The sequence below is a fragment of the Girardinichthys multiradiatus genome, chromosome 13 (assembly GCF_021462225.1).
Source record: "Girardinichthys multiradiatus isolate DD_20200921_A chromosome 13, DD_fGirMul_XY1, whole genome shotgun sequence".
NCBI lineage: Eukaryota > Metazoa > Chordata > Actinopteri > Cyprinodontiformes > Goodeidae > Girardinichthys > Girardinichthys multiradiatus.
In genome coordinates, this window is record NC_061806.1 from 33,260,252 (window position 1) to 33,286,563 (window position 26,312).

The following is a 26,312-nucleotide window of genomic DNA, read 5'->3' on the forward strand; positions in this document are numbered from 1 at the left end:
CTGGATTAAGCAATCCCTTTAGACATGGGGAAGTAGGAGGGAGGGGTTAGCTCATCGGACAACGAAACAGGCCAAGTGTGCAATCCTGTTGACAAATTGTATCAAAATTGCAAATGAGATGTCTTAAACCTATAAAAGGTTTCCTGTAGTGTCTTTTTTTTTTTTACTCAACCCTTGATTTAACCTCATTTAGATCAAAGATCTCTTTTCGAGAGCTGGCCAAGACAGGGAGCAGCACAAAAATATCGTTTCAGTTCAAGACACTCCAACCATAAAAAATATAAAAGATAATGCATAAAGACTAAAAACAGCAAAAATCAAATTTTGCATAAGCACCTGCAACCAATGGATGCTTCAAAATTTTTAAGAAGAAATTTAAACATGTCCATGTTAACAAGGTGCCATAGATTGAATATGTTTTGTGTGCAGAAGAAGCAGCATTATTAAACACAATTTGTTTTAGTTCAGTACAGACCTTAGGAACACACAGTAGATATTAATCCTGAGAACAAAGATTGTCTCATCTACCATGTTTCTGTCTAATGTGGGTCTGTAGGTATGATGGAAGCAAACCTTATAGATGATGATATGCAGTTGATTCAGTCTACAGGCTGACCCTTTAGCTTTTTAACCAGTTGAATAAAATCTAAGACAGAGAATGATCAAGCAAAATGCCCAAGCATTTATAATGAGTTATAAATCAGTCTCAGAGCCCTGAAAAGTAGTGATGGGTGGGAGAGTTTTGCCTTGTCTGGCTTTAAAACAGATTATAAGTCACACAAGATCAATTGTACTACACGCTTGTTGTACTTGACAGAGAGTCTGACTTGGTGAAGACACAGAACTATAAATCACTGTGGCATTAGAGACATGTCGGCTAAAGGTATTTATGTCTATAATGAATAGTAGTGGACCTAAAATCGATCTCTGGAGGACACCCTTGGATATTTTCAGGAAATTGATAGCAATACCTTCAGCTTGTACACACAGTGTGTTGCGGCAGTCCTATATTATTTCTTTCGATAATTTCAATAGAACAGTTTACCACTTTTAGGGCAGCAGTAGTTGTCCTGTGTCTTTTTCTAAAACTTGATTGAAAATCAGACAAGATGTTATAATATTATACTTTAATATTACCCTAACCCTTTATGCTTTAAATTGTTCTCTTACAAGAGATCCCAGAAACGTAGCCAGGACAGATAGTTTGTTAAAGGGCCGATAGGAGTATGAAGACTGACTTTCTATTTACCCTTTTGAAACTGTCATTTATTTCAACAATACAAAAATGAGTTTTCTCAAATGAAATATTCCCTCTTTAACCTGTTTACTGCAGAGGAAGCCCGATTTTAAACAGTGATAGTTTAGGACAAAGACCTTTTTTTTTTGTTTTTTTTTTTTTCATTAAGTGGCCTAAAATCCATCCGTGTTTTTTTTTTATTATTATTATTGAATTTATTAATGTTTTATTCCAGAGTAATATAGCTGATCATTTATTTCCCCGTTTTGGACAGCAGAACATGTCAGAAAATCTGTATTTATCATTTTATAAATTTGAAATAAACTTTTTTTTTATTGAAATTTAACAAGCCAAATTCTTCCAGAAAATGAAACTCTTGAACAATAACAGTATAAAAAACTAAAACTTTTAGAAAACCAAGAGGAGCAATGCATTATACAATGTCTATTGATCTAAAAATAGGCAGACTGTGCATGAAAATACATATTATTATACATTTTATTTTGGGAGAGCCTCTTTGGTGTGAGTACGTTGAAGTAGTGTGTCGTTCATTCATTTTCACAGATTTAAATATTTAAATCTGTGAAAACAGTTTTTTTCATGTCTCCACGGAAACGTCCCTAATCAAAGCAGCTGTAGTTTCCATCTTACCATTTGGAGGCACTAATATCCTGAATGTGAAGCATAACATTTTCAAAAGCATTCTGTAAACTTTATATCCTTCTTCCCAATACACACAATATACATGACGGGTAAGCATCATATATGATAAAAACAAACTTTACTATCATTCATAACAAGGACGAAAGATGAAAACATGGAGGGGGAGTTGCTCTGACTCTGTCTTCAAAATCTGTTCATGTTTACTTGCATTCTCAGATGCACATTTACAGCAAATGTAGTAAACCAGATTTTAGCTTTGATCGCCATTCATTTTAAAACAAAAAGATGCTTGTTGGTATTACAATTTAAAGGAGAGAAAACAGACAGAACAGCTCTGTTGCCTGAATATTTTCCATTTTCCCTAAGATCTGTGCACAGACTGTGGATGGGCACCTAGATGGATTCCTCAGTATTACAAGGTCAAATATGGTTACATTTAATAACATTTATAATAAATTTTAACTTATAGAAATCTGAAGGATCACTTTATTTTTTTTTCATCCACCGCGGTTCCCTTTTTATCCTCTTGCAAATGACCCCAAAATTGTTCAGACACTTATAAGAGAGTAAAGCTAGGACACGTTTAGGTGTATTCTTTATGATAATACTCGTACATTTGAAAATTTGTTCAAAAGCTTCGTTAGTCTTTTCAAAAAAAAAATGTTACTGAGCAAATAAGACGGTTTTTAATTCTGAAGATTTCTTTCCACCTAATTGAAGCATAGTTGCATCATTAACCAGGGTTTTCCAAAAGGAAATTATAAGGTAGCTTAAAGGAGAACAGCTTAAAAGCAAACATGAGAAAAAGATCCAATTAAAGGCAGCGCAGAATTAGATGAGAGTGCGGTGGAGCGTCTCCACTTTACATCTGCTCAGACGAATTTCCATTTAAGTCCAATAATTAAACATTAAGTGATTCGTCCACAGACGCAGTCTAATGGTTTCTAAGGAGGATTCCTTCTTAGGATAATTCTCTCCTCAGGCGAAACAGAAATTCTGCTGCTCTTCATCGTTTCTTTTCATTTGACGTGTGAAGTTTGGAGCAGGAAAACCACACCGACTCAGACACCATCAATGATAAAAAACACTGTTTGATGTGGCAGAATCACACAGTTCATGTGTAAACTCGCCTTTGTTTCCCAAATCAAACATCACTCAGGGAGGAAGACGAGAAGCAAGGAAAGACCTCACACAGAGACCAAAGCCTGCAGCATTTCTTTCTTTACATCTCATCAATTACACTTAGGTACATGTGGATCTCAGGAAGTTCTTCAACGGCTTGTGTACAGAGAAGCTATTTAGATCTAAGACCAACTTTTTCCTGTCTCCCACCTTTTCTTCTTCTTTGTCATAAGAGTCAAGTGTTTTATACATTTGTCCCTTTTTAACTGTGTTACACTAAAAGCTCTAGGGGCCAAGATGACCATGGAAGATCGATTTTTATGGTCTGTTGATCTGGCCATATGTTTTGGATCTCGTTCCTGCTGAACGACCCAATGTAAACCCATTTTCAGTTTTCTGGCAGAGATCATCAGATGTTTATTTAAAATGTCCTGGTATTTTAGATATCACATTCCCATGCACTGTAAGGTTCCCAGGGCCTTTGACAGAGAAAGAGGCCCACAGCATCACAGTTGGTCCACCATAATTAACAGTGGACATGAGGTTCTTTTGTAGATGTTTATACCATATGTCACACCAAACGCAGCTAGAATGCTTCTTGCCAAAAAGCTTAATCTTAGTCTCATCTGATCAAGGCATATGGTTTCACTGACATTACTGCACATGTGCATTTGTGATGGTCTGACAGTAAATACTTTTTCCTGGGATGACTCCCAAACAACTGATTGACACGTAGATAACATCTAATGGCAGGTGTGTAGCCCAAGATGTCGTCCTTTGCTGCAGTTCTCAAACAGAGAGATTTGGTTATTTTTTTAACCCTGTCCCCATCATCCCCACTGTGTGGTGGCAAGATAAACTAGATACCTTATCCAGCTCATTTTATAACATTTTTAATCACAGCTCTGACAGTAGATATGCAAAAATATATTAGGCATGTTCTCTTGTTTTTTTCTATTTTATAGAGTCTAAGAGAAGTGGGATGTTATATTGAAATCCCAGCCATGGGTTAATGATCAAAAATTCTTAGAAACTGTAATCAGTTTGAATTTATGAACCATGATTCAGCGACATTTATTTTCATGACTTGTTTGGGGTCTAATAAAGTCATATTGTCAAACACAACCATTTCTTAATGAGATTCTTTCCTCCAAAATGAATAAATGCACTCAGATTAAAGGTTGGAATTTTTCTAAATTTCTCAGTGTGAGATTTTTCTGCTCCAATAAAGATTCAATTATTTTAAGGCTGTTGAAACATATTTACCAGATGTGCAAATTAGTTAGAAGGATTCTGTGGATGGAGGAACCACAATGTGACATGAAAAGATTTACCCTTTACTAATTTTAAATACCTTTAGGTAAAACTTAGAAAGACTGAGCAGCACATTTTATTTTCATGTGCGACATGAAATCTAAGCAGGACGCAGCATATTAAAGAAATCTGCTAAATCAAGAGCAAACTGTTTAAAAGCATTAGAAAAGACACTCATAAAACAAAATCACCAGTGTGTTCCTTTGTCCAGCTGCTGAATATTTTCAAGTTGGAGGAAGGACGATTGTGATTGCACATCATCCTCATAATAACTTAAAGTGGTTAAATACAATAATTACAACTACTTTAGTTCTGATTATGTTGATTATAATTATCTCTATTGTTAAAGCAGGCCTCAGCATACAGCATGGGGAAAAGAAGACTGTGTTCTTTCCATTTTTCAGTTTTAAAGGAATTAAAACAGGGCTGAGATCAGAGCAAAACGTTTAATTAACTACATAATAATCTTCCTTTTTGTCGATTTGACACTGAAATAAAATCTACTACATTTCTTGTGAAATTGTACTTTTATGTTAAGCCATTTGCGAAGATTTGTCCTTGTTCAAGCTATATAATGACCAAAAACTAATGTAAAATGACGAAATGCTGCCATCTTGTGGTCACATTTCAGTGTAACAATACACTTTAACAGAGTATAGGGAGAAAAAACTGCAGTGATTTATTCCTGGTAATTTATTTTTTTAAAGAAGACTTAATTATTTATTAGCTCTGACACATACTTGATCATATTTACAATCAAAATGTTCATCTTTTATCATTACCCAAGGCATTGTAATGAATCTACTGGTAATTGTGTATATTTGTAAGAGTATTTAACCTATTTTCTCTATTATTTCTCTGTTTGTTTGGTTTTTCTTTTCTTTTAAGAATGAGAAGGCCAGATTATCCTCCCAGAAACCAGACAGCACTAAACTCTGACAGGCATTTTGGCCTGAAAACAAGGTTTTGACAGAGTGCCAGATGGGTATGCTAGACGGAGGTCAGAGGACCTCTCATTGTTATAGTTAGCATTGATATTATGGAGTAAACCCAGAACGTTTGAAGCTCCTGGACAGCTGCCTCCTGTGCACTTTGTGGGTAATCCTGTCTAAATACTGGAAAAGCTATCACGAAACATTCTCTTACAGGAGTTTTATTTTTTGGGAGAATTTGTATGACATCGCCTATAAATTACAAACCACTATAAGCCTGTTTCATTTGCATGTCTTAGAGTTCGAATCTTTCGAGTTTATGACTGTATGTAATTTATAAGCGACTTTACTTTTAATTGCCGTATATGCACTAAATGCCCATGTGCATTTCATTTAATTTCCATTTTACATGGTTTGAGCTGTAGTCTTCTGACCTAAACAGATAAATTACTTTTCTTTTCACTATTCAGTAGCCATAAGGATATTAAAGTAAACCTAGCCCTGAAAGTATTTAGTTTCTCAGTGAATCAGGAGAAACAATTGCATGGATTCATTAAATGCTGAATTTTATTTGTATTGTTACTGCCCTCTAGTGGTGTATCATGACGTGCCCAAAAAGAAAAATCAATGAAAAGTTCATTTTCTTAATTCAATTCCAAATGTGAAATGAATATTATAGATATTATGCATATTATTTCCATACGGAGTTCTATATTTGTATCATTTACAGTGGGGAGAACAAGTATTTGATACACTGCTGATTTTGCAGGTTTTTCCCACTTGCTAAGCATATAGAGGTCTTTTTTATCATAATCATATCTTCAACTGTGAATGATGGAATCTAAAACAAAAATCTAGAAAATCACATTGAAGGAACCAGCGAGGAACAAACAAAAACAGAGAGCTTATAAACAGAGGGAAGTGGAGGATGGACCAATGAGAAACTGAGGTAGGTAATCAGATGAGATGGAATTCAGGTGTGGACCAGGTAGTAGAGAACTGAGGGAAAGTGAATAGTTGCTAAGGTGACAAGGCTAGAAACAAAACAAAACATGAGAGCTAAACCATAACATAAATCCAGAAGGGCAAACATGAGGGAAGCTAGACAATAACATAACCAAAGGAACCTGACTACAAAAACAAAACTATAAATAACAAAACTCAGGGAAAACAGATCAAAGCAAAACTATGGACGAAGATAATAAACCAAAAGAGACATAAAAACCTAGAATAATCATTAACTAAAGCAAACTGAGAAACTAGAGGGAATAGAAGAAACACCAAAACCTAATAATTAACAAAGAACCCATAAAACAAATAAACAAAAACCTAAACCACAGAAAGGGAACCAGGACGAGGAGGAACAGACAAAATAAACTAGTAAACAAAGAGCGCAGGTGAACAAATACCAAAACATAAATAAACACAGATATACTAAAAGGGAAACTAAACTAGAAACTACAAGAAAGACAAGGAAACTAGAATACAATGAATATAATAATAATCATAAGAAAACCATAACAAATAATAGAAAATAAACTACTAAAAGAACTTAGAGAAATCCCAAACTAATAGAAAACACAAGACCACAACAAAACCAAAGATGTCGCTTCACGACAGTGAAGAGTCATAAGATTTTACATCTTCTGATTTTTTTTTTTCTTTCACATCCATCCATTTTCCTTGCAGGGTCACAGGGAGGCTGCTGGCTGTTTTCAGCGGTCACTTGGCAAGCGGCAGAGTTCACCCTGGACAGGTCGCTATTCCATCATAGAAACGCAGAGAGACACAGGGCACACAGAACTGAAGGCAAATTAAAGTGTTCAATTAAACTAATATGCATGTCTTTGAACTGGGTTGAAGGCCAAAAACCCACATATCCACAGGGAGAATATGTAACAAATTCCAATTTGTGCATCAAATTCTTGTTTTACATATTTATTGAAGTTGTTTTGTTTCATCATACCACCTTGACAAAACAATAGTTCAAAAGCATTCTTTAAAGCCCAAACTCAATAAGACATTTAATCCAATGTTACATAAACGTTCTCAACGTCCTACCAGCACTGTATTTATTCTAATTCAGGAGAAACTGCTTTTTCCAGCAATTACATAATGTTTTCCATGATTCTTTAAAGCTAAGGATTGTTTAAAGCCTAGGGAGATCAGTATTAATAAAACGGAGTTGCCAAAAATAATTTGAGTGCATAACACAAGCTTATTATTGAAAATGACTCCAAAATGTTGCTGTCACATACAGAGATTTGATTGAGAGGGTTATTTGTGCTTATTTCATAACAGATCTCTATCAAGTTGTTAAATCTGAATAAAAACATTCTTTTAAGTATCAGAGCAACTGTTTTAGTCAAAATCATTCTGGGTGAAGAGAAATCAGAAGCTCATCTGATTTTAATAAAGAAAAAAGAGGTCAGTAAATGTATATAGGTCAAACTAATATAATGAATGTGACTCATAAACCCTCAAAACCCCAATAAAACATTATATAATCCAACATGTGGTTTACATTTCAGTCCAAATCTGCTGCCACAAATTACATTCAATTAGTTTTAAGTGGAATCAAAGAAGTAAAATGCAGGTGACTGAAGTTTCAGGTATAGAAACCTGAAGTTTTGGTGAAATATCCAAATGTGTGGTAAATACAGTAAAGCTGAGTAAGTCTGACAATGGAAAAATATCAATATGTCATGTGATGTGATGTGGAAGAATCATAGTTTTGAAAGAGAACAAACATGTCTGTGTTACTGCATGTTAGATTAATGTCCGTAATGTCTGGGAAGTTGTTGCCAATGATAGTGAATTTTGTCGCCAGGGCCAGCCCAGAGTTTGATGGGGTCCTCAGTAGAATTTAACCTGGGGGCCCACTTCCTGTTAAACCCACAACCACCAGATCCCACAGCACAAATATACAGTGCCTTGCGAAAAAACTTGACTTCTGATTTGAGGTTTTATGAATTGCTTGTTCCTTAAGTCCTTAACTCTGAAATTGCACACTATTACCTTTTTGTAACAATTGATGAATGAAGGAGGGTCATTATCAGAGGCAAAGATGAAAATAAGTTATTAATGCTTGTTTTAAATTGTCACATTTCTTAGATGACAAAAAGTTTAGCTAAAACGGTTTAATTCAGTGACCAATTTTAATTTCACACAATTTTATAACCTGCATATCAAGGAAAAACATCTGTCAGTGAAACCTTATATGAGTGTAAGAATAATATTTTATGTTTATGCTTCAATTCCCTTTACTGGCTACATCCTACATTAACAGTTCAGATTGTAGACACAGTGTTCTATGCACGTGTGATGGTGCAAGTGACACGAAATGATATTAGCTTCCCACTTTATGTGTAAAAGACATTACTTCTCTATTTAAGCAGACCACATCCTTGGTCAGAAAATTTGGAAAAGTCTTGTCAGACCTTCCCTTTCATTGGTCTCAACTGTTGGTGGAGCCATTTGTCCAAAATACAGCCTGACATTGTCCACAACCAAGAAGAAAAACATTTGTGTCCTCTACACATTATGAAAATAACTTCTGTAAAACACTTATATTTCAATCCTGTAAGACTCACAATGAGAAGTTTATTAACAGATATTTATTTCTTTGGCGCTCGGACCCCGGAGGAAGACACGAATGCTAAGAAAGACATGAGCTTGAGCCTGAATGATCAATTTAGGATTAGAATTAGAGATGTCTTTCCCCCTTGGGATCCGACTGGTGGTGGAGTGGCCTGGGGAGATCGGGAGGAGCTAGGAAGCCAGATGGTGGAGATGGGGAGGAGGACGGTCGCAGCTCAGCTTGAAGAGCGAGGAAGTCCGTGAGTGAAGATCTTTAAAGCGTAGCCTTGGATGGTGATTGGTTGAAGACGAAATGCGGACTTGATGCTGATTGGTTGGAGCGGGGACGCATGATGGAGTCATTGGACGGACCAGAGGAGGGGGTGAGTCTTCCAGATTGAATTTTCGTCAAAACTCCATTATAGTTTAACGTTCAATAACACTGAGTAAAAAGAGATAATGCAAAGCAGAATAACATGTTGGAATATCTTGAAGAAGTTTTGATTGATAATGTGCATTTTAACGGTTTTAGGGGCCAGAAGGAGAGACTCATCTTGGGCACCACGCATCCAAGAACCACAACTGCACAGAAGTGGATTTATCATGATTTTGGCTTCTGTTTGATCCAGTGGCCTTAAAAAGTGCCTCAACAAAGCCGTAGAAATTGTTTAAATTCAAATATCAGAGCATTTGTGAAACTAATGAAGACAAATAAAATATAGGAACTAGAAGAAAGCAATGATCCTAATAACGTCCAACCAGAATTCAAGCACTTGATGCACAAGCAAATTTATTAATGATTGCTTCTTTCCCCAAAAAAGCCCAATAAATCTAGATTTGTTGGATTTAGGTGTCAACAGATACACAAATGTTCTATATTGAGCCGCATTTACCACTAAATACATCTTGCATTCATAAGTACAGTGCACTTTTTGGTAAAAAAGAAGTTAATATGAACGTTTCTGCAGGTGTGGAAGCAAGTAGGGTGTTATCTTGTATTCTCTTCATCCTTCTTTCTCTCCTTCATTCTTTTCTCCTTCTCTCCCTGTTTCCTTTTTGTCCCCCTTTCTCTCTTTCGTGCTTCGTATTTTTCTCCTTTTCATTTCTGTCTCCGTGTCCGTAACAATTGAAATAATCCGAAAACAGTTTCTAATAAAGTTTCTTTCATAAATTTCAAGGGGAGCTTCAAAGCGTTAGCTGTAATGTTCCACTTGTGAAAGTAAATCTGTTGGGCTTTTTCTTGGCACTCAGACAACAATTCTGAGCGATACTCTGCCGGACAGGACACGTATGGCGGCGAAGAGGAAGAGCGTACCATAAACATTATTTCTGTTTGTAAAAACACACTAAACATGCATTGTACAACTATTCGTTTCTGTTACACTCGGAGATGCTGAACATATGCAGCATCCCCACATAAAATGCTGTCTTCTTTTCCGTATTAACTGTAGTTTATGGATGCTCTCCTTTTGTCTTAAAAGGAACACTGCTATCAGCTCAGCAAGCTACCAAGCCCTTCCCCCATGCTGTGTAACGCCCACTGTTGATGACTCATGCTTGATTCGCAAAACTGGTGGAAATGAGCGTCGGTGCTCAACAAAGAACCAAAGTTCGAAGGCACGCAAAATGAACCAGTTCAATAACAAGAGTTCTTTCGGTGGATAAACGCTATATGTTAGGCAGAAAAAAGATTTAATTTAAAACCCTTTCAAATAGTCTTTTGGCACATACCCATATCCAGTAGCATGACATCAGGTTATTGATTAGTTGAGACTTGTTTTAAAGTTAAACTTATGATGCCCTTTAGAAAACATACTACTACTAATAATAATAATCTGACAGCAGGGTTTCCTATAAAATAGAAAGGGGAAGTTTTAGGTTCCATACAGATGGCAAAATACATCTTATATGCCACCTTCACTGGGATTCGCCAACATGTCATGACTAAAAACAGTAGGAATTATTAAGCCCAAAGGTTTTACTCAAGTGTTGATATGCAAAACAGGCTACGCAGCTCCGCACCTCCTATGACTCGTAGTAAAAACAAAAACAAAGAAACAGAGAAAAGGCAGCCGAGCAGAAAAACTCCTGCCCGATCTGAACTCACAAGATGTGTAAGCTTGTGGGGATGATCATCCATGCAAAATTTGATAAACTCCTGCTCATTCCATGTCACGCACACTCTGAATTAACAGCAACTCAGGGCCGTGGCCCTGACGTTTGTGGTTATTGACGCTCTCTGCAGCAGAAGATGGTCATATGTGTGTGTGTCTGTGCATTATTAATGAATCTTCGCTTCATTTGTATGTAAATGTGTCCAAACAGCTCTCTGCTTTTGTCCTCCTCCCTGTGATGAATAAAGCATCAAGAAGGGATTCGGCGCAGCCAAGTGAGGTGAGGCAGGTGCCTTACTAATGAGCATCAACAGAGAAAAGGAGCCAAGCCAGTGACTCGGAATGACCTGCAGGAGGATAGAAAAAGGTGATATGTCCTACAGCCAAGTGAAGGGTGACAACCTGTTGTTACTCCAACATGCTGTTGTGAATATGTGGCATACTAAGTGCTTTATCGAATAATTCAACTTTAATAAAAGTTTCTACTATAATACTGACCATTAATGGCCTGTCAAGTTAGTTATCTGGTCACATTCCAGATATTTTTGCTCATTTTCACTTGTTTGCAAATTGTTACATCAGGAATGAAAAATATAATCCTTAAGTCAGAAAAAATGAAATGAACCCACATTCCTCCAGTTTTTCCTCTAATTTCTTTTCATTAACATGCTATTTTCACAGCTTGCTCTGCTCCAATTAATTAAGAGCAACACTCATCTGCGGTGTCGAACATTCTCTGACACCCGTGGCACGCAGCTGCTGCTGGGAACAGGGAGGTGAAGTGGGTCACGAATGCTTGATATTTGCTAGATGCTTGTCGGTATCAATCCCAAAGGTGAATGTCATTGGAATTTAGTTTCCCATTTTAGTTGAAACAAACAAACAAAAATAAATAAATAAACTATAAATACATATATTAGTATATATATTAATATTTTATTATTGTGTGTTTTATTTAATATACTTTAATTTCTTCCATTAATTGTATTAATATAATATAAAATAATACATGGTAGTATATCACTATTAATTAGTATATACATTTTTAGTTAGTTAGATAGATAGTGGGTTAGTTAGTCTTTTTATTCAAGACACACAAGCCCCCATACAAACTTTATATCATATGTAAAATATTAAATTACCACTATACTAACTGCCAAGCATGGTGGTGGTTGTGTCATGCTGAGGGTGTGCTATATTGTGAGTGAAGCTGCATTTTACTGGATGAAAAAACTAAGTTCTTAAACTTCACCTTTAATTATTATATTATATTATATTATATTATATTACTGCGATGGATTGGTGACCTATGCAGGGTGTACCCTGCCTCTCGCCCATAGACTGCTAGAGATAGGCACCAGCTTCCCTGCAACCCACTATGGAATAAGCGGTAGAAAATGACTGACTGACTGACTATGTTATATTATATTATGTTATATTATATTATATTATATTATATTATATTATGTTATATTATATTATATTATATTATATTATATTATATTATATTATATTATATTATATTATATTATATTATATTATATTATATCATATTATGGAGAACTGATGAACTGCATTTATTATTTTCATGCTTGTTCTTTTGTATTGAGCCAGTGTGCTTATGAGACTGAGTGAAAGTAGCAACATTAATTAAACGTGTCCTTGTGCAGCAGAACTCCACATCCACATGTCTGAGTATATATGAGCAAATGTGTTCAGTGTGTGGAACAATAAGCCATTTGTAAATGGTTGAATAATGCTTGTAGTTTGAAGTGCTTTAAAAGGGTTAAAAGGACAGGGTTTGCGTTATATAGCAGGATCCCATTTGCCATTTCATGCCTGAGTCAATCAGCTTTATGGCCCAAGCCTTCTTTGATGGTGTTGCTTTGTCAGATTGACTCATCAGTATAGTGCCTCTTCATATCAAATGGTAATAAAAAGAGCTGGTAAATCAATCTGACAATAGAAAACAAAAGCCTTCTGAAATAAATGTTCTATCATTGGCATACATTAAGCATAAAAAGTCCCTGTATGAATTATATAATATTATATGATAATCCGATATTAATATCACATTTTTATTTAATATGTGAATGTCATGTGTATCTTAGTAAAGCTAATTTCTTGATTTTTGCGCTTAGTCTAGACATGCACAACCTAAGAATCTCTGTGTCACGATTATCCTGTGTTAAGTGTTTGTATTTTGAGTTTCTTGTCTGTTTCTCTGCACTTCCACTTCTTAGATTAGATTCATTGACATTCTTGTGTTGAGATATTTATGTTACTTCCCTGTGGCCCAACTCATCTGTGTTTATTAGGCTCCCTCCTTCAGTTGCTCTGCATTCCCTCTGCCACCAGCTGCTCCATGTTTCATCTGATTAGCTCCTCTAGTTCAGTGATCATTTCTCCACCTTGCCTCTGTATTTAAACTCTTTTTTTTTTTTTTTTTGCTTCCCACCTGATCTTACTGTTTGTCATGCCCAGCCTGTCCATGACTGTTTGCCTGCCTGTTCCGTGTCAATACTCTGCCCATGTCCTGAGTCCTATTTTTCCTTGTAAGAATGTTAAAAATGTATGTATTTTTGCTCTGGATAAATACATGACATACATGACATATACTGGACCTTGCAGATGCATTCACATCCTTTAAACCTTTTCACATTTTGTCGTGTTACATCTACAATCTTCAATATATTTCTTGGGATTTTATGTGACAGACCAACACAAGCAGTAGGGAGAAAGTTGTGGAGAGGTTTAATGTAGGATCAGCCTATAAAATAATAGCCAATACCTAAGCCTTGAACATCTTATGTAGCGTGGTCTGTTCAACATCTGAAAATGAAAAAAAGAATGGCACATCTTAAAACCAACATGGTGGTCCATCTAAAGTGACAGTGGAGTAGGAGAGCATTGATTGCTAAAGTAGCCAAGAAGCCGATGGTAACTCTGGTGGAGCTGCAGAGATCCGCAGCTCAGTTCGGAAAATCTGCTGACAGGACAGCTCTTAGTCCTGAACTCCAGAAATCTAGCCATTGTGGAAGAGTGACAAGAAGTAAGCTACGATTGAACGAAAGCTATAAGACTAGTATTCATGTTAGCCAGCATGAATGAGTCAGATGAGACCAAAATTGTATGTTGGCCTACATGAGAAACATTTTGTGTGGCAGAACACTATCATTGTGAATCATCTAAGCACATCATCCCCATGTTGAATCATGGTGGTCGCAGAATCATGCTGTCAGGATGTTTTCCTTCAGCAGATTAGGGAAGGTGGTCAAGTTTGGGCAGAAGTGAGCCCGGGGCGGAGGTTCACCTTCCAGCAGGACAACAACCCTGAATATACAGCCAAAGCACCATTATGTGTCTATACCTTTGCACACCACTGTAAATACCTGATACATGAAGCATGATGGTAAATTAAGACTTGCTGAGACTAAATATAATTTATAGCCAACCCCACAGTGATCATGGTTATGGGTTGCCATGATTTTTGTCTACTACACCTATTATTTCAAGCACATAAAAAATACAAGGGATACCAGCTATGTCTTTTTAGAGAGGAAGTGATTCTAAATCTCTTAGTTTGGAAACTGTTTACTGTATTTAAAGCAAAAAGGACTCAGACTCTTACCTTTGATGTCTTCAAAAAGGTTTCGACTTTTCTGCCTGAGACACAAAGTCTGCCAAGTCAGTGTGCAAAGTGAGCAGTACAGCCCCTCCCACACAATCGGAGCTCATAACCTTCATGTTTAGCTCTGAATGTATAAACTGAAAGCCCAGGATGGTGCAGCAGCAGACTGGTGCTTAAGTTACAGCACTCAGATGGAAATTATCGGGACAAAACCCACACAATTACACATAAATACTTTCTGCTTGGGCTGATGTATTCAAAGTACCCAAAACAACAGTTTGAACAACCTAATCTCCAAACATATGGTGGAAAGCATGCACTAAAAGTGATATCCAGCAGATTATCATACCCTTAGAGCAGAATTGCCAGTGATTTTTGAGATGACATACAAAGTTGTTTGCAGAGATGGCATAGTGAAATGCATTAAAATGTCTGGATTTGGAGGTGGAGATTGTATAGTGAACACGAGTGGGTGGAGGCTGTCTGTTTTTTTTTTTAAATGTTCTTATTATTTGATTATTTGTTCTGTTTAATGTGGTTTAGTCCATAAAATTACCATTTAGGGTTCACAGAAATATTAATTTTATATTGTTTTATAAACCCTTAGAGGAAAAGCTCTTAAAAATAGGTTACCTTTTTAAAATTCAAATCAATGTTATGCTGACACATTAGAGATTAAATTTAATTAATTCAAGACTCACACAAAACCCCACCTTTCTTGTAACATAATTTATAGAAAATAGGTGTGATGGTGTAAAAATAATTTAACTAATTGCCTTTTTATGATTGGAGTCTACATAGCAGCTGAACATAAGTGACTGCAAAACTAAACATGTTTATATCATTTTAGCGGCATTTAGGTTTGTTGATATTTTGTCTATTTGTTTGTTTATTTTGTCTCATTCTCACCTCATGATGTTGCTGGGTCTACATAATTAGGGAGACCAATTAGACTTCTTCGTTGATGGTCTCATAGCCATGGAAATATAATAGATAAAATATTTCTTGTTTTGTTATGTTTTTTTTATGCATCTCTTCATTCGGTGGACAAGTAAAACAAGTCCAATAAAATGCATTACATTTAAAATGACATCCATTTTGCTATTTGAATTTAATGACATTTAGTTCTTATTCCATAGGGTTTAATATCATATCAGCTCAACCTTCACAGGTATAGCAGCTCCTCTCTGGAAAAACCTTGTACTAGGTTAGAAGTGTGCTTATGGACATTTTTGTCCATTCTTCAAGAAGCACATGACATCAAACACTGTTTTTCAACAACAAAGTCCTGGGTCACAGCATTTTCTCTAATTTATCCCAAAGGTGTTCTACCAGGTTAAGGTCAGGACTACCAGCAGGCCAGTTAAAGACTTCCACACCAAACCTGCTCATCACCTGCCTTGCTTTGTGCACTGTTGCACAGTTATGTTGGAACTGTTCCCACAAAGTTAGCAGCATGAAATTGTCCAGAATGTATTGATATACTGAAGCATTAAGAGTTCCTTTCACTGAAACTAAGGCGAGACATAAAATGCAATGTGATATGTTCCGATCTCCTGCAAACTGCCAATCTGAGACTTATCTATTTGGATTGCCAGAGAGAGAGGCATGATTCCTCACTCCAGTCAACATGTCTCCACTGCTCTAGAGTCCAGAGGTGGAATACATTACACCACTGCATCTGACAATTTGCATTGAACTAGATGATATAATGAAGCTCACTATTCATCTCGACCTAGTTTGTAGGCCACATGAAGTTTGGAGGTCTGAAGCTTTTGTCTCTGCAGAAAGTTGGTGACCTCTGTGCACTATGCGCCTCAGCATCCACTGACCTCGCTCTGTGTTTTTATGCAGCCGACCCCTTCATGGCTGAGTTGCTCTCGTTCCAAATGGCTTTCACTTTGTCATAAAACCTCTAACGCAACCCTAGTCTTTCACAAATGTTTTTAAGAAGCAGTCTGCATGGCTTGGTTTTCACACCTGTGGCCATGAAAGTGACTTTAACACCTGGATTCAATGGTTATGATGGGTGACCATATACTTCTGGCAATATAATGTATGGAGACATGGCTGGAAGATGCATCAATACTAATAGTTCAGGCTTTTGCCTTTCAGCAAGAAGGGTTGAAATCATCCTGGGTTGAAATCACACGTGGAGCCTTTGTGTGGAATTGAAATGTTCTACCTGTGGATTCGTGGGTTTTCTTTAGTTTCCTTTCACAGTCCAAAAACATTCAAACCAGGTTAAATTGGTCCATCTAAATTGCTGAAAAGTGCGTGCATCATTGTTGGTTTCTGTGCCACCCTGCGATGGACTGGCGACTTACAGGGTGTGCCGTACCCATTGACTGCTGGAGATAGACATTATCTCCTCTGTGAACCTGCAAGGAGTAAGTGGGGATAGAAAATAAATGCATATTTAGACGTGTATAATGATAATGTTTGGTATATTTTTCTGACTTTGTTAAAATATTGGATATACTCAGAAGGAGGTGGAGCTTCAAAAATGATTGGTCTCAATTTTAGTATTGAAAATCATGTGAACATGATTGCACGAACTGCTTAGAAACTCTTTAGTGTGTCTGTATAAGGACATAATTATTTCACAACAAAAAGGAACAAAGACAAACTAGACTTTTCGTGTGCAATCTTAAAGCAATATTGTGAATAATGTACAAACTGGTGAGAGATGCCTAAAGTTTTATCTCAACTATGTTTTTTAATAATGTGGAAACTCTTTGCCAATAATTTTCATATGATTTAGACATGACTTGAAAAATTCATGTGACCACCCCGCTATTGTGGAATGTGAACTGAAACACAAATATGGTGACTCTGGGTTTTCATTAAGCAGAGGTTCTTCTTTTGGAAGTCTGAGGTCATTGAAGTCAACTGTTCTCGGTTCACGGTGTGAGAGTTCTCCGTTTTAAATTTGTTTTAGACATGCAAGGATTACTTAACCAGCAGGGTGCAGACCCAAGAGTTCAAAAGGTCAAGGGCCAAAGCTTTGGTTCTGATGATTAATATTAATATTTGTTTAAGTCAATTTAGCAAAGACAAAGAAAAAAAGACACTGAAACACACAAAGGAAGGCATCATAACTACAGGTATAATAGTTATAGAAAACAGAGCTAAAACTCTGTTTTCAAATGTTTTCACATATTTGGAACATATATGGATTACACCCTAATTAGAGTTGAACAATAGGTAATTAGCTGCAGATAAATGACAGTAATAAACTTGTATAGCAAGAATTATTTTAATCAGCGAAGGGCACAAGCCTTTTTTCATTCTTTGGTATTCTAGCAGGGTACTTCTTTCCTCCAAAGCTTTTCATCTCCTGAAATTTTGTGACACCAATGGTTCTTGATTACTATTTTAGACTATTTTAAGCCTTGAGTGGTACAGTTTTGAACTTTTGTTGCTAAGCAATGTTGCCAAAACTCTGCTTATTGGTTAAGAGCTGCCACTTTTTGCCTGGCAACATTACCTGATTGTGTATTCTGGAGACACTGGCAAGAGCCTCCAGTTGCAGAAAAAAAAAAACTATTCTGCCAAAATGGCTCAGACTGTGGCATCGATCCTGTTCTGAAGGCCCTTATTATTTACTCTGGCTTGTCTCTAAATCCATCCAAATCAGAAGATGGCGCAGTCTTTGACATCTTGAAACACTTGGGACAGAAAATAGGTATTTTTCTCTTTGAATTCTTGTTCAGATGAATTCATTCTTATATCTCAAAATGTTCACAGTTTATCAGGCCGAAAAAACCTATTCAGAATGCTGTTTAGGAGGCTAAAAAGCTTTCAATAATACACAAACATAAAATGTGAAAGCTAACTTGCAAAGATTCAAATATGAAACTGATTTTCTGACCTTCATTTTTTATAATAAATATTTTAAATAAAACGGTGACAAAATTAAACAAATGTTTGATAAAGCTAAATCAGAACTGCCAGTAAAGCAAGCAGCCATTGAGTTACTATGCTCATGTAATAACTGGCAAGGAGTCAATTTCTTCTCAGATGTATCATTCAAATCAAGCATATGCTAATGCATTTTTATATTAAAACAATATTAAAGGATCTATAAGTCACTATTTAAATAAAATGTGTATTGGTGGTGGAAAATAAATAAATAAATTATAATGTTACTTTCAAACTTTTGATTAGAAGGTTATTTCTTTTGTACTATGAGCGTCCACTCGTTATCTTTCGAGTAAAAGGTCATTTAATCACAACAAAGACTACTCTTCGTACCATAAAACTATACACTGAATAATAATAAAGCCTTCCTATTACAAGGTTGTAGTTCCAAAATATGCCTGTTGGTGTCGCTCTATGTCATCTTTTCAGATATCCGTGCGAGAGGAAGGTCTTACATTTATTGCATCTGATCCGCAACAACAAGCCCATTTATCAAAAATGCATGAGGCGAATGAAATGCAAACAGCAGTCTGATGAACAGCAAAACTTAAGTTCCACTCCCATATCGCTTTCCGATCCAAACTAGTTGGTGGCATGTTTAGGGGGTGATTTAATACGAGCTGCTTGAACAGGCTCATGGTACTGCTGCTGCTGCGCCAATGCAGGCTGCTCATAGCGAGGTCAGCCACAGGATCAAACAGGTGTTTAAAAAAATTTATAAGCGCTGGCATTTTTTTTTTTAAGTGTTTGTGTTAATTTGCAGCCTGTGTGTTTTGTTTATGTTTCTAAAAAAAAAAAAAAAAAAAAAAGATACCTTGCAAATATTTTCTGTAGATTATACCAGACTTTGAGAGATGATTGTTTAAAAAAAACAATCAAGTCTGTTCTATACATCAGAAATAAAGTAACCGAAATATATATGTTACAGGGGCACAATACTGATACAGTTGGTTGTAAAGACGCATTTTAGTGAATAAATGAATTACAAAATCAGAGTGTAACAGTAAAAGTAAATGTATAGGAAGCTTCCAGGGGCGATTTAATCACTGCCATCCCGGCTGTAAGTCAGTGGAGCAGATCAGGGCTGCCGGAGCGGGGAACAGACGTGCATGGCTCCCACATGCCCGAGTGTCTCCGCCGCAACCCGACCACCCTTTGCCTCGGTCCGCCAGGTTAAAGCCCCGCAATCAAACTTTTCTGTACATTTCCACGTCACCTGGACGCCAAACATAAATTTGGCATCCTATGCAAATATATGCTGACGTAAAAGATCATGTGGTTTTTGTCGTCGATCCCCCCTATGAGCAACGAGGAGGCTTTTTTTTTCCTCCTCTCTACTGTTGTCTTTAGGTTAGCTATGCTACAATCTTTACTGTACCCAGCGCTAGCTATATGCGCTCCGCACCGCACCACTCTGGATATCTGGGAATAATCAACTTCGAGCCTGTCGCACCCCGCAACAACACACCACTCACAGGTAGGACGCAAGGAAAACTTCTTATTTTTTTAACTGCTTTTTGGAAATTTTGACCAAAGTGATCGCAAAAGTGAAGTTATTGGAGGCGGGTTGTTTTGCAGCCTGACTGACTGACTGGCTCCCTCTCTTTCCGCTGGCTGCTGCTAGCGACCGTCCCCTCCATCACAGCCTCTCAGAGTGGGAATCACCTTGCTATCACCCAGCGAAGCTCCACAGCAACCAAACTAGAAATAAAACAGTTTGACCCTTGGCTGTCAGGTAACTTTAGTTTGTTGTGTGGGAGCATTATCCTTGGGTTATTTTTTTAAAGCAGTTGTCAGAGAAGTGAATGCCGTCCGCTTCGCGTTGTTTTTTCGTGGGGAGATAACTTCTGCAGTCCCCCCTCCAAGCACCGGTGAAAGTGCCAATAATACATTTATTAGCCAGAGCAGCTAACCGCTAGCCAGTTAGCCCCCCGCTAATGACGGGTAACCCGGTGAAGCTAAAGGACTTTAGCTTTAGCCTCTCCCCGCACACAGCGGCACGAAACGTGGCTGCCCGATTCTGGATGTTATCCTTTCATGTCGGGATATGTATTTGTTTTGGCTCTTTCCCTCTTCGCTTCTTCCACTCCGAGTCAGCGTTAGTCAGCCAAGTGAAGTAAAAAAAAAAAAAAAAAATCCAAGCTTTTTCTGTTTCTTATTTTTAAACGATGACAGCAACGGTGGAAGCGAGTGGCAGTTTGGTTTGCGGTGTCGGTTCAAGTGTTGTTGCCGCTGTACGTCGGTTCAAACCGGGGTAGCTAGCAGACAACCAGTCTGGCTGGTTGGGTCATCTGAGGTGAAGCAGCCGTCAGCGGGGCTGTATAGAAACATAAACGCTGCCTTTGGTTGAATGCTTTGAACACTTTTAAAACGCTAAAACAAACTCTTAACACACTTTACTTTCAACTTTAAAGAAAAAAAAAAAAAAACCCAACTTTCTCTGTGCGTCAGTGAGGCTTTTTCACATATAAGCCGGTATTTAAAACTGTTAGGTCGAAGAACGCGATGCCGAATAGTTTGATATGAACCCGCTTAAAACGCTGAAATCAAATGCTCACTGCTGACATTGCCAAAGACTGCGTCGAGACGATTAAGTCGCTAAAGTTTGTTGAGTAATGCTTTTTAAGCGCTTTAGTGTCAAACATATCATCGCTCGTTGATTTGCCTCAGAAGGCTGGGTGCCTGTTTGGTGAGCAGACGCTGACTTCGTGCCAGGGAATGACAGACTGGTTTTCCCCCCAGGTTTACATTGAAGCAGGCTGAATGCAGCAGTGAGTGTTTTTACCTGCTCCGTGTAAGAAAGTATGTTTTTAAAAAACAAAGTTTAGTTCAAACAAACTTAACTTTAGCGTAGTTTGACTGAATATTCTAACAGGGGCGCATACAGTATAGTTGTTAAAGGGGTGGCTTGGTGGGGGGGGGGGGGGGGCAGTAATAATTAGGCAGTAATTTTAGACTTGTATGTCACAACACTTTGACCATTGGAAATGCATTCAAATGATAAGATTGTGTATGTGGGTTAAAAATTGGAGCAGCTACATTGTTTGAAAGATGAAATTCAGGGACAATTTAGGTCCCTTCACTTACACTGAAAACCGTGAAAGGTTGGGATCGAAATTCGCAAAAATAATACATTTTTTTTAATAGATTCTGCTTTGAAGTATTCATCAAACACTCTATGTTGAATCTTCTGCCTTTTAGTGGTGAGAATAAATGTCAGTAAACCGACTTGTAATAGCCCTCTTTATTCGGGATTCCAAAGGTCACATTTGTTATGGTAGAATATGGGATTCTCACTTTTAACAGTGACAGAGAACATTCTGTCCTGAAACAAAAAGACATTTGATTTAAATTCTTCACACTCTATATCAATCCTGAAATGAAATTTTAAAATTAGGGCGTGGCGGTGACGCATGGCGCCTTGGTGCTCAACGCAGGCTGTTATACGTTCGAGTCCTGACCCGTTGACCTTTGCTGCATGACCCCTCCACCACCCTTTTCCTGTCAGCTCACTTATAGAAAATAAGAAAATAAAGGCCACTTGTGCCGCAAAAAAACATGTAAAAAAAATTTCAAATTATTTGTTTTGAATCTGCAACCTGTTCAGTCTAATTAAGCATGTGTTCACAGATCAAATCAGTTGATTTTTGGCAGGTACTTGAAAACATTTACAGACTATTTGGTGGATTTAAAAAATGTTTATGTTGTTACCATGAATGCAAAAATGTAGCAATAATATAGCAATGATATTTTGGGTATTTCTATGTTATTAGAGGGAATTCTCCAATCTGCCACCTGCAATAGCAAATAAATGGTGGCAAATCTAAACCAAAACCCAGTAAATAATCCCTGGAGATTTATAATGGTTAGGGACAGAACGAGTAATGGCTGTTTAAAAGTGATGTGCTTAATTCTGAAATTCATATTAATGCAAATATAGATGAAAACTGTGTAGCTGGGGAGCAGTGGGGTGGCGCCACCCATTCTTGCATTGAACTTTATGGTGTGTTGTTGTTAGCATGTATGAGTTTGGAGTTGCTGTTAATTAAACTTGTTAAAGCTTTGTACAAACTTAGGTTCTTCCTCTAAAACAAGGGTTTGCTCAACCTCTTGTCTTGACATTCCTACCTTATACTATGTCGAGGTATTCATTCATAATACAACCCTTATAAGCGGATCAGTCCTACTGTTCTCTGCAGGGCACGACACAGTGAATGAGCATAACGGCCCAGAGAACCACAATTATGGGCAGAAACGTGTGCCATCACAAGCTGAATTAGAAGTAGAATTGAATTAGAAGTAGAATTGCTCAGACTGTTCGCGTAATTTGAAATTAAATGCATTGGTTTGAAAATGAATTTAACTGAATTGAAGCTGAATTCATTTACCTTGAAATTCTATTTTGTTGTACTGAAAATTCAGTTTGACTACTTTTAGTTCTGTAATTCAATTTTAATTCGAAAATTCACTGTTTTTTTGTGTCACATGTCCGGGTCCTTGAGGAAAGCCACAGAGTAATCAAACACAGATTCACCGATTTACGGATGTCATTTGTGAAACATATCGGAAGGGAAATGCCACCGACGTAACACTAGCAGCACACTATGCTAATTTGCCGCCGTTAGTTAATAACTACAGGTAGCATAACTGTTACACTTTGTTGATAGTTTACATGTTTTTTCTTATAGATGGTCATTAGACATCTGCCAAGCTCATGTTCGCTCCACTGCTCCAGCTCAAAGTGCCGTAAAGGAGGTTTAACCTGATGTGAAACGTAAATCGGTGAATCTGTTTGATCACATTGTTGCTTTCTCAAGGATGTGTAACACAAAAATACTGATTTTTGGAATTGAATATGAATTGAATGAATTATAGACCAAAATGCATCTTCAAATCAAATAAAATTAGTTTCAATTTAGTGAAATTCATTTTCAAATCAATGCATTTAATTAGACATTATGCAAATACAGATTCAGTCTAAGCAATTGAAATGTAGTTTTTGATGGCACAGGTTTCTGACAGTACAAAATTAAGTGTAAAACTGATGTTTAATTAAAATGTAACAAAGGCTGTTATTTAGTATCCACTGAAATCCATTTTTACAGTGCAGTATAGTTTTCAGTGGCTTATAGAGGGACCGAATTCCTCACGACTTTGCTTTCAGCTGGTTAGTTGACCTAAAAACTGTATAGAAACCAGTATGATGTAAGGCTCCTTTATTCTAATGAATCTGCCTATAGTCAAACTTTCCCTTTTCCACGTTCACCCCCTCTGTGCACAGTATGTTCTCTGACCCATTTTCCTACACAAAATCTTGTTACATAAAATCATGAATAATTAGGAGCAGCTCTCTCACATACTGGTTCAGGCCATATGCAGTGACGTGGTTGCAAATGGAAATACAGCTGTGACCCATCACTGTTTTTACAAATAATGTGAGAGAAGTTTCTGAGCTTCGTTTCATTTAAGCCCTCGTTTGACCTGCTCCAGTTTGATTGTCGTCTGAAGGACGTGCAGGCGGAGGATTTCTGTCAGCCTCAGACGAACAGGTGTGCAAACTGAATTTGGGCAGGTTTTACCCTCCACAACATTCCTGACAGTGTGACTGAAGTGTGTCTTGGCTCTTGGAAATCATTGGAGAGGCTCATATTTGGCAGCAGCTCCTCCTCTTCCTCTTCTCCCCCCCCCCTCTCTCTCTATACTGCCCGGTGACAGCGTTACCATTCACCTCCGCTGTATGGCTCGTGTTCAAAGTGTGTCAGTTTTTTCCCCCCCCTTCTTTTTAATATTATCTTCCTCTCGCCGGTTCTGGTTCATAATCACATTTCCTCTTCCATTGACCGACGTTTTTGTCTCATATTTCACTGCCATTGTATCTGTGCCGTGTCAGGCTTTTTAATCCTGTGATATGGATGCAGGGATCAGTCGGTCATGCTGCCAGTCTCAGAATCAGAGCGCGCTCACTTGCTCTTTGGCTGCTATTTATTTGTCACAAACGCCAAGACACACACACACACTTGCACCATGCAAGCCCCCCATGCCCTTTCCTTTCCTCACTACCATTCACACATCACACACTCGCTTTTTTCCTGCTCTGACACGCTGCCGTTCCTTTGACACGTGCATTTTGCCAATTCTTAGGAAGTGCAGCTGTGATTTGCTGCTGCCACCTGACCTGCCACCCTAAATATGCAAACCCCTATGCATAAGAAAATACACACAAACTCTTTCTCTCTAGCATTATAGAAAGCTTTTATTTCATCATTTAGTCTGTTCACATCATTAGTTTTTTTTATCATACAAAATTGCTGCTCCAATAGCATTTTTTATTACTATTATTATTATTATTATTATTTGTGGCAATAGAGGGGAAGAAAAAGACCCTATTCAGGGTTTGTGTTGCCCTCGGTGGCATTCAGTCATGAGGGCTCATGACAGCCATAAGAGCCTCGCACCCAGTCACACATACACTATCCGACAGCTAATATCCCATGCACTCTTTGTTGCGCTGGTAAATTGCTATTTATTTCTTACACGCACACAACAACAAAAGCATGCATAACATCTGCATCATGCACACACATGCCCGGCCCTCTCTGCCCTTATTTCCTCCTCACACTCAAACATAAAAGTATTTCCAGTGCTACTGGCGCTTTATGAAATACTGAGAGGCTACGTGTGTGTGTGTTTGTGTGGGTGTGTGCTTGGGAATGAGAGTACGAGCGTTGCCAGGTTGTGTGTGAATGTAGTGGTGGTGATTATGTGTGTGTGTGTGTAGTGAGTCACTGAAGAACATGGGTTAGCCAGATATCTGTGTGTGTTGGTGTCCACCCTGCCTCTCTGCTGGAGCCCTCCATGGGGGAGACTCAATACATGTGCTGGCCCTATCGGATCCACGTTGCTGTTTTTGAACCAAGCCCGCCTTCCACGTCTACTGGGAGGGTTTTAGGGGAGCGGAGTAACAACAGGGAACCAATTGCACCTGATTTTATACCATACAAAGAAATTATCTGTTCTTTGTGGAGTGAGAATAAAGTAATCATTATCCTTGCTTCCTTGAAGCTAAATTGAAAATCTCTTTCAAGGATTTTTATTGGTTAATCGTGTTTTTGTCCTCTCACAAAATTTAACAAGGCTCCCATTTTGTTCTCCTGAGTTTTTCTTTTGCCCTGTAAAGATCATATTCATTGCACACCATGAATTCAAATTCTTAAAAGTTTTTGTTTGCACCACTGTTTTTCTTCCGCCATAAAAATGCTTTCTGGCAGAATTCAGTAATTTTCCAACTCGGACATGCTTCTCTAAGGCAAAATCTTCCTTTGTTTGATGGTTGCTCATTAAAAAAAAAGTCCTTTACAAAGTGGTACCGTTGTTGCTCTTAAATGAAAGCTACTGGATACAGACATGCATCAGGTAGTTTGGAAGGTGACATTTTAAGTTGTACAGCCACAGTTTTAAACATCACCTGTCCAAAGATTATGGTCCATCCAAATCAATTAATTTTCTTATGTTTTTTAGGGATATACCAACAACATCCTAGCAACCTTGGCACCTCTGGTTAAGAATATATTCACTTGTTTATTGCAGGTCCAACCATTATTTCAGTATTTTTATTCAATTGGGAAAAGCCCCAGTTTTAAAAACATATATTTGCTGCAATAATCATGTGTGTCCTTCAGTTATAGGCTTCTTTGCTGCTGTTACTTCATCCAACCCCCTTTCCCCAATAGGCCTTATTCTCCTATAACATTTAGCAAGGCAGGAGATGGATTTCTGAGAATTTCTCATACCTTCAG

At 37.5% G+C, this 26,312-nt stretch overlaps 1 protein-coding gene across 3 annotated transcripts in view; it reads left to right on the forward strand.

Annotated features, from left to right (window-relative positions):
* Positions 1–18,943: 18,943 nt before the first annotated feature.
* LOC124879115 (zinc fingers and homeoboxes protein 2-like) overlaps positions 18,944–26,312 on the forward strand; it is a 176,274-nt gene continuing 168,905 nt past the window's right edge. For 2 of the 3 annotated variants that reach the window (XM_047383445.1, XM_047383444.1), the window contains exon 1: positions 18,944–19,993. The gene's annotated coding sequence lies outside the window, so the exon portion shown is untranslated. Of the gene's footprint in view, positions 19,994–20,094; positions 20,252–26,312 lie in introns of all 3 variants that reach the window. The other variant, XM_047383443.1, reaches the window with a different exon arrangement.